We start from the raw sequence: 9,957 nt of genomic DNA, 5'->3' as shown, positions 1-9,957 counted from the left end.
TCAACATATTCACAATGTCTCATTCCAACTATTTGGGTTCACATATATTTTTCATTCAATTTTATATAGAGCTCTCTCTTCTGCTAAGGTATGTGTTGTGCCGAAGTGTAGCAAGAGTAAAGATAAAAGAACAAAACTAACACACAAGATTTACATGGTTCGGCAAATTGCCTACGTCCACAGAAGGGAGGGAGAAAAATCCACTATCAACAATAAAGATTACAAACTCTCTGCCACAGCCGCAAGGATCCTCACGGAGCAAAGACATAAAGAAACCCTGCTCGAAAATACAATATCTACGTTCTTTTCTTTTTAGAGCTTTCGACTTGCACTTAAGCTGATTATCATTGGTTTCATCTTTGATCTTCGTTGCACTTGTTCGAACCATCTTAATAGACTTTGTTTTGTGTCATAGTAGTGGGTACTCTTAAATTTCCTTAGATGTCTTTTTTTTTTTGAAGTCTTTCCATGATTCCATCTTGGCCCTTTTCATCTCTGCTACTCTCATTTTATCAATATGTTATTTTTTGATTACTCAATATTATGCTCTAGAAAGCATCGTCGATCTCATAATTGTCTTCTACAATTTATCATCTAGTTTGATTGGTATGCATTAGCGACGTAATAGAGCCACTCGGATATAATTTTATGGGAAACATCCTCTTCAATGAATAAATGGCCCTTCTCTATTTCCGACTGTAGGGGGGCTTGGTTGAGGATTGTCTTTTTAAATTGGGCGAGTGTATCTAATATGATCGAGGTAGTTTCTTCATTAATTGTGTATTTCTTTAAATATACGTCTTCATGTGTGCTATACTTTAGGGCCATTGTCTCTAACATCGATATCTTCATTGATTTTGTACTTCTTGTTAAGTTCATTTTCTAAAGATTGACATTCTATTTCCCATGCCAGATGATTTCGATAGGTATAAATCTCCAAATATTTGTATGAATGATGCTAAAGTGTCCTCAAGATTGTACCTCACATTGCACATCGTGACGTGGAAGTGTATAGGAACAACCACAGATGCTTTTCATTGAGATACAAGTGAAAAAGCATCGGTCCCTATACAGTGTCACGTTGGGATTTGCGATGTGAGGTACTAACTTGAGGTCACTCCAACACAACTCTTTTTTTGTTTTTTCTATATATTTAGTTATTTCTACTTTATTACTTGGTACAAACCTTGCATGCTTTTGTTTATATGGTTTCATGATTTCATCAAAGCAGACCTCTTAGCATTTAGTTTCCTTAGATTCATATAAAGTGGGGTAATTTTGGGTACCCCTCTGGGTTTTGGTGTATATTTGAGATACCCTTGCATTTTCAAACTGATGATGTACCCCTTTGACCTCTATCTTCCATGAGAGACTAACAGAAAGTGATTGAAATACCCTCATCTTCAACCCTTAGAATACTTTGCCAAATAAATCATGGGTTAAGAATTATATTCGGGTTTTATATAATCATTAACTAGAGTTTGCCCGACACCATCATGATTGTATACAACCATAGTTGCAAAGTTGGAGTACGGGTTTAAATCGGCAAGGGAAAACTTTGGAAAAAATGAGAAAAATGTTGGAAAAGACGATGAAAATAAAAGATAAAAATTATGAAAAAAAAATATATCTAATGAAATTTATATAATCATATTTTTACATTTATGAATTACCAAATTCTATTATGCATCAAATCTCACATTTAAAAAAAGAGATTTTTTAAAAAATTAAACTTTGCCCATGTGAAAAAGGAAAAAAATGGGAAAAATTCGAAAAAAATAAAATAAATAAAAAACAAGAAAAAGTTAATGATTTTTGTTACACAAGAAAAAGTCGTGCTTTTTTATTTATTTTTATTTTAATTGTTAGGGATGCAAGTCGTGTTTAAAACACGGTTTTTTTTTTCAAAAAAAGCACTGATTTTTGTGATTATGTATACAATTCTATTTAAAATAATTTTTAGTGGTAGATTCAAACCCTACTTAAGGTGTTTCTCTATTTCTTAGGGTAGAAAATGCACTAGACTTTCAAAAAAATTTCACCCTTAAAACCCACACAATATGACGATGTTGCTACTATTACTATTTACCATTTGTGCCAGTTATCCCATATTCTTTATTATTAAATATTATTAATTTATCAATGATATTTATTTCTTCAAGCCTTTTTTTCCTGATATTATTTATTTTTAACATATATTTCAAATATTTAGATAAAATTTGTTATTTATTTATTTTTTTTTTTTTTGTGAATATAAGATATTTTAAATAAATACATGACGTTTTTGTAAATAAAAATAATTTTTGAGGATAGGGAGGAGGAGACCATTACATCACTTTACTTTTTTAACCTCTTTATATGGTGTTTTTTTTTACTATATTTGAGAATAGGGAAGAGAAATCCATTGGAGATGTTCTAAGGGTGTAAAAGATGAAAGATAATAATGTTGTAGAGGTATTGTTGAAAAATGGGTAAAAAGGTAAAGACAATAAAGTTGGGGGGGGGGTATTATTGAAAAAAAGAGGGAAAGATGATAAATAATAAAGTTGGAGGGGGTATTATTGAAAAAAAGAGGGAAAGATGATAAATAATAAAGTTGGAGGGATATTATTGAAAATGAGATAGAAGAGAAAATGTAATAAAATTGAAAGGAAATGAAGTTTAATTTATTTATCAAAATAATGTATGACATGTCCCTTCACGTTTTGGTGAATATTTGAGATACCACCCTATGTTTTCAAATGGTTGACGTGCTGTCCTTAACGTTGGGACTTTTCTTATAGATTAATGAGAAATGACCGCAATGCCCTCACCATCATCATTATCATCTAATCAAAGAGATTAAAGATTACTGAATTTGGAAAGAAAAACAAAGGTGCTTGGATCATTTTTTATTTATTTGCAAGCTTGGGTTATGCATGATGGGACCCCACCAATAGGGTCGTTGATGGATCGGATTAGACCAAAAATCGGATCCATTCTAATCCGATAACTTTGGGTTTGAATCAATGTTTTAGATTTCAAGAAAGATCCAATATGATATCTTATTGGATCGGATCTCGATTGACCAAGTCCCAATCCTATAAGGATTTGATCTGATTAAATGTTAGAAACTATATTAACTATTTATTTAGATTTTGTACATCAAATCGAGTTTGGTCCAAGCCGGACAAAACCCAAGTATTATTGGATGAGGTTTGAATCTTAATATTGAGATCTGATAAAACTGATCTGTTAAGAGGCTGATCCAACACTTATCGGTGATCCGAATCCAATCCTTATCGGATTGGTTTCAAATCAATCACAATCCGATTCGAATTGATCCATTGACAACCCTACCCACCAAAATATTAACTTAAAATAAGTCAATTACAAAGAAGAGTGGAAAAATAGTTACAAGCTCTTGAGGATAGGTTTCTTCTTCTCTTTCTTATCCTATGAACAGCTCTCCCATGTTTCTAAGGTTATGTTTGGATTGAGAGTAGTGGATAGAAGAGAAACTCACTAAGAAAAGAGAAGAGAAGAGAAGAGAAGAGAAGGAGAGGGAAGAAAAGAGAAACTCAGCTCTCCACCATGTTTGGACTGACTAGAGAGAACTTGGGTCAACTTTAGAATTTTAAAAAATCTTAAAAGGGATCTAGGGGTAGAGTTGGAATAATAAAATATTTTAAAAGGTTTCTCTTCATTTCTCTCCTCTTCTCTCCACTTTTGGAGAGAAAGAAAATGCATATTTTTTTTTTCTCTCATCTTCTCTCCCCCACTTAACTATCCAAACAAGAGAAATGTAGAGAAATTCATTTATTTTCTCTTCTCTTCTGTCCATTTCTCTCAATCCAAACACAACCTAAGAGATCTCGACTTCCCCTTTTATGCATTTAAGGAATCTCACTTCTCTTCTATCCCTCACACAATATAGAAATTTTCCATAGTGATCTTAATGAATAAACCCAATCCTCTAAAATAGAGGCATTAGTGTTTATTTTGAGATGATTCCCTCTGCCCAACATTGCCAAAATAAAGATTTTGACATTTTTCAAATTAAACGACTTTGAATAAAACCAAAGTCAAGGGTATGTCATAAGTTTGAAAACATAGGAAAATATCTCAAATATTCACGAAACATGAAAAAGTCGTGATAATTTAACACTCCTTTTTTGTACGCTCCCTGCATAGAACCATACAAAATCATAAATATCTATGTTTGTCTATGCCAAAACAATGGATCTAAGGTTCTATGAAGGGAGTGTACGAAAAAGGAGCGTCAAATTATCACGATTCAACATGAAAAGGCCACGTGTTATATAAAAGAATGGTTTTTCAATTCTTTGAAGAACCAACCTCTTCAAACCTTTTTCCTAATTAAGTAAGACCGTAAGAAAACCGAAGAAGAAGAAGAAGAAATATACATGGATTGAGAATCATAAATGTCAAAATCACAATTGTACAAAAAATAGTCTGCTAAACAAAATTTTGATTTTAGTAGGTGCCAACTAGCTTAGTTGTAAAGTCTTTTTAGATTTGGTTCGTGCTGCAACCAATTTGTTGATTTTATTAAAAACAGACTTACTCAGTGGCAACCTCAAAATTAGCTAAATTGACAAAGTTTAAGGAGTATTGATCCCATGACTTAGGGTTCAAAATTTTTTTTCTAAAAAAATCCAATTAGCCTTATTAAGCATCATTCACCATCAAAAATGCCTCGAGGTGTTGTTTTACACATCTCAAGGTCTTTTTTGACTGTGGATGAGGCTTAGCAAGGCCTTTTCCCTCACAATCTTAGCAAGGAAAGGGTTTCTCATTTTGAAATCAATTTTCAAAGTCAAACTGAGATTTTAGATTTTGAAAATTAGTTTTCAATTTAATTTTTATAATCCAATAACTTGAATCAAAAGCCTCCTAAAATCATGTTGATTGGTGATTTGTATAACCTGAATTGGTGTCCCAAACTCATGACTACAACATGCTCACATTAATGGGTAGGGTAATGGAAGGTGAACCATGCATTTGCTAAGCTAACATGAAACATGAAAATCTTATTTAAACTCTTGTCATCATCTCATTGGATAAGATGTTTCCCACACGAAATCAAACTTTCGCATTATATTGAAGAAAAAAAATTAATGAGGTTCGAACTGATCAATCTGAAAACATCTTCTTTATTGAAAGTTGAAGAGAAACTTCATAGTTTAAACTCTCTAGTGTGTTTCAACAAATACCCCTCATCTGTCTTCAAGTAGGAGGACCCTAGATTTTTTCTTCATCGATGGAGATCGGACGACTCCAACCGTTAGATCTTGAATAGAACATGGTTTGATAATATCTGTAAGTGATTGACATTTTATTATTGCATTATTTTATTAATTACGATCCTGATTGCTTGCCATGTGTCAAAATCGATTTTCCACCAAATTATAAATTTTTTTATTTATTTCCATTAATGTTTGAGGGAACAAGAAGACTTACTAGAAGTAAACGTAGGACACTTGGATTGGTTTCAAGTTCTTATTCACGTTTCTTGGTTGTTTGGTAAGGATGCCAATGGGTTGGATTCGGATATGGGTCGATTTGGAACCAATCAGAAAAGAGTGGCCCTACTATTACCAGATCTGTCTCGTTAAACTATGTAAACCAAGGAAGAGATATACGTACTGTTAGGACAAAGATTTCTTAATTATTAAGAGAATTTTAAAAGATAAAAATATTATTTTATAAATTTGAATTCGATGACTTATTAAAATAAATTAATGTTAGAGTGACCTTAGTGGGAGTCACAAGGTGTCCCCTCGAGTGATATTTTATGAAATCCTGACTATTAAAATATAGAATCCAATGCTCTTTAGAAAAAAAAAAATTGGATTTGAACTCATGACCTCCATCTACATAACCTCACATATTATTGGATCTAGATTGTAGGTTATTGGATCGGATTTTGGGACTGATTCGATCCATTTACAGCCCTATGTTGATTTTCACAGCTATAGATTGACTATGTACCTATTAATAGAATAATTGCCCAAACCCTTGTGAAAATTGAAAGTCAGTTTCATGTTCTCTTTTAATTACTTGTAAATCTCACTAACTTATGGGGCCATTTGCTTCTTAAATATATATTGTCATTTACTTGTATCCCAAGGAATTGTACAACTTTGTCGTACACTTAGAACTGCGGATGGATTGGGTTTGGATCCGAATGGGGTTATTTGAAAATGATCTAACAAGCTATTCGATCGGGTCCTCATTATATTAGATCTCCATGAGAATCAGAATAGGTCTAGATCAAGTAAGATCTACATCATTTATTCACATAAATTAATAATTCACTTTTTTTTTTTCTCTAAACTTGTTTTCGTCTTATAAGATATATATATATATATATATAGGGTAACGTTCAATGGTCTTAAAGAGAGTCAAACATTTTTTCAATGTTTGGGTTAGAAGTTTCAGAACAGGTTGATTTTTTGTGAGGATGATTTCTATGATGAGGAGATCATCCTAACAAAAAATCAGCCCATTCCGAAACTTAAAACCCTATCAACAGTGACTTATAAACAATGGATGATCCATGATTTTTTAACTTGTAAATTAGGGTTAGAAGTTTTAAAATGAGCTAATTTTAGGTGAGGATGATCTCTTCACCATAAAGATCATCCTCACAAAAATCATCCAATCCCAAAACTATAAAGATCATCCGCACAAAAATCATCCCATTCCAAAATTTATAACCCCTATTTTGAAAATTGTTTGGCACAATGTTTGGCTCTATTTAGGGCCTCCGAATGCTTCCCATATATATATATATGGGTCCCGTTCAACACCAAACATTTTAGCCAATCATTTTTGTCCTACATGGGTTGGAAGTTTTGGAATGGGTTGATTTTTGGTGAGGATGATCTCTACGGTGAGGAGATCATCGTCACCAAAAATCAGCCCATTCCAAAACTTCTAACCCCATGTTTACAAGTTGAAAAATCGTGGATCATCCATTTTTTGTAAACCATTTTTGATGGGGTTACAAGTTTTGGAATAGACTGATTTGTGGTGATGATGATCTCCTCACTTTAGAGATCATCCTCACCAAAAATCAGCCCATTCCAAAACTTCTAACCCATGTTTTGAAAAATGTTTGGTGCTGAACATTTCCCTATATATATATATATATATGGGAAATGTTCAGCAACAAACATTTTGGCAAAACATGGGTTAGAGGTCTTGGAATGGGCTGATTTTTGGTGAGGATGATCTATACGGTGAGGAGATCATCATCACCAAAAATCAGTCTATTCCAAAACTTTTAACCCCATAAAAAATGATTTATAAAAATTGGACGGTCCACGATTTTTCAACTTGTAAACTGGGGTTAGAAGTTTTGGAATGGGCTGATTTTTGGTGAGGATGATCTCCTCACCATAGAGATCATCCTCACCAAAAATCAGCCCATTCCAAGACCTCTAAGCCATGTTTTGCCAAAATATTTGTTGCTGAACGGGACCTATATATATATAAGGTCAGGTTCAAGGGCCATGTGAGAAAACATGTGAGAAAACTTTTGTTTTTCAAAATAAGGGTTAGAGGTTTTGGATTGAGCTGATTTTTTGCAAGGATGGTCACTATGATGAGAAGATCATCCTCACAAAAAATCAGCTCAATCAGAAACTTCTAAATCCATCAAAAGTGATTTACAAATTAGTGATAAAAATTGGTAAAAAATCGACGGTCCACATTCTAAATCACTTTTAATGGGGTTAGAAGTTTCAGATTGGGCTGATTTTTTTTTTTTTTTGATGATTTTCCCATCATAGAGATCATCCTCATAAAAAATCAGCTCAATCCAAAATTTCTAACCCATATTTTAAAATTTTATTTACCGTCGAAAGTTTTCTCACATGGCCCTTGAACCTGACCCATATATATATATATATGTGGGAAATTTAAGGGTCAAGAAAAAAAAAGTATCCCTAGAATATAAAACACAAACCTCTAAAATAAATCCTGACAATTGGATTAATTAATATTTACACAGTTGGAATTGTGTGTAAAGATATGAATTCAATTTCATGATTCCACGGATACCAATCCAATAAAAAACACACACACACACACACACACACACACGTAATTGCTAAGCAAGAAAAGGAGTTTTATATACATGAAAAAAAGGATAGAAATATAATAGGGGGCATGTGCCTCACACACACGTAACTGCTAAGCAAGAAAAGGAGTTTTATATACATGGAAAAAAGGATAGAAGTATAATAGGGGGCATGTGCAAAGGCACATATATTAAAATTTATGAGCGATATGTTGACCTTAAATAATACTTACTATAGATAGAGCATGTTACATGTGCGTGTATTATAAAATTAGGAATGATGTATGATTAAATAGTTTATAATTACTTTTAAAATATTTTAAATTGATAATCTAATTCTATATCATATTTTATAGTTTAATATATTATAAAGGTATTTAATTTATGAGCGATATGTTGACCTTAAATAATACTTACTATAGATAGAGCATGTTACATGTGCGTGTATTATAAAATTAGGAATGATGTATGATTAAATAGTTTATAATTACTTTTAAAATATTTTAAATTGATAATCTAATTCTATATCATATTTTATAGTTTTTTATATTATAAAGGTATTTAATTTATGAGCGATATGTTGACCTTAAATAATACTTACTATAGATAGAGCATGTTACATGTGCGTGTATTATAAAATTAGGAATGATGTATGATTAAATAATTTATAATTACTTTTAAAATATTTTAAATTGATAATCTAATTCTTTATCATATTTTATAGTTTAATATATATTATAAAGGTATTTAATTTATAATTAAAAATAGACTAATGATTAAATGACATAAACCCGGGGGCTTGTCTCAGTGGCAATTTCGAATCCAGTAAGTGATGAGAGTCCATAGGTTGCCTGTTTGATAACCAGCATGAGCAATAGTTCCTCGAGGCCACCCGCAAGAGAATAAAACGAATTAGATAACATAGGTTTGATGATATGGCCAAATTATACCAACATATGAGCCTCATGTATATAGTGAATCAGGTTGGTTTGGATTAGTATCAATCTGGGATCAATTTTAAAAAGAAATCGATGGGATTTGAAAATGATCTGATATAGATTTAGACCCAAAAATAGAATACAAAATTACATATACACAATATGTATATATATATGAGGAATGTAAATGTCAAGATGTCATGGGGACATTAGCATTCTCCAACATTTTTTTTTTCTTCTAATAATATCCTTACCTTTTTGTCATTTAGTAAAAAAGATAAGGGTATATTAATCTTTTTATATAATAAAAACTTGTCTCTTTCATAATAAATATTGAATTTTGTTAAAGGCACACGTACAATAAATACACTTTGAAAATTGGAATTTGTACAAAAAATACTCTTAAAATTTTCTTTTTTTAAAAACCAAAATAACCTCATATTCCATTTTTCAAAATTTATTTATTAACTTTAACATGTGCCTTCAGGGCACACATTAACAAGACCCATAAATGTTAATGGCATTTAATGTTTAGAATAAAATTTCTTATTTGCAACAAATGATTTGGGAAATGTTAATATACAAGATCTCATGGGGACATTAACATTCTCCAATAATACTTTCGCCTATTTTGTTTTTTAGTGAAAAAAGTAAGGGTATTTTGATCTGTTACATAATAAATGTATTTACTATATCTTTAATAAATAAATTTATTATATGATATTAATTGCTATAACATTAATTGTAAATATAATATTTAAATCTAATGACTTAAATGCCCTTAACGTTTATTATGTAAAAAAAAAATATTTATCATGTAAACAATCATTTATTATGTAAAAGATCAGGATGTCCTTACTTTTTCACTAAATAACAAAATAGGTGGGGAATGCTAATTTCCATGACCTCATGAGGTCATTAGTATTCTCC

The sequence above is a fragment of the Akebia trifoliata genome, chromosome 15, assembly GCF_017979445.1.
Source record: "Akebia trifoliata isolate Shusen 1 chromosome 15, ASM1797944v1, whole genome shotgun sequence".
Lineage (NCBI taxonomy): Eukaryota > Viridiplantae > Streptophyta > Magnoliopsida > Ranunculales > Lardizabalaceae > Akebia > Akebia trifoliata.
Note: the sequence above shows the minus strand (reverse complement) of the source record.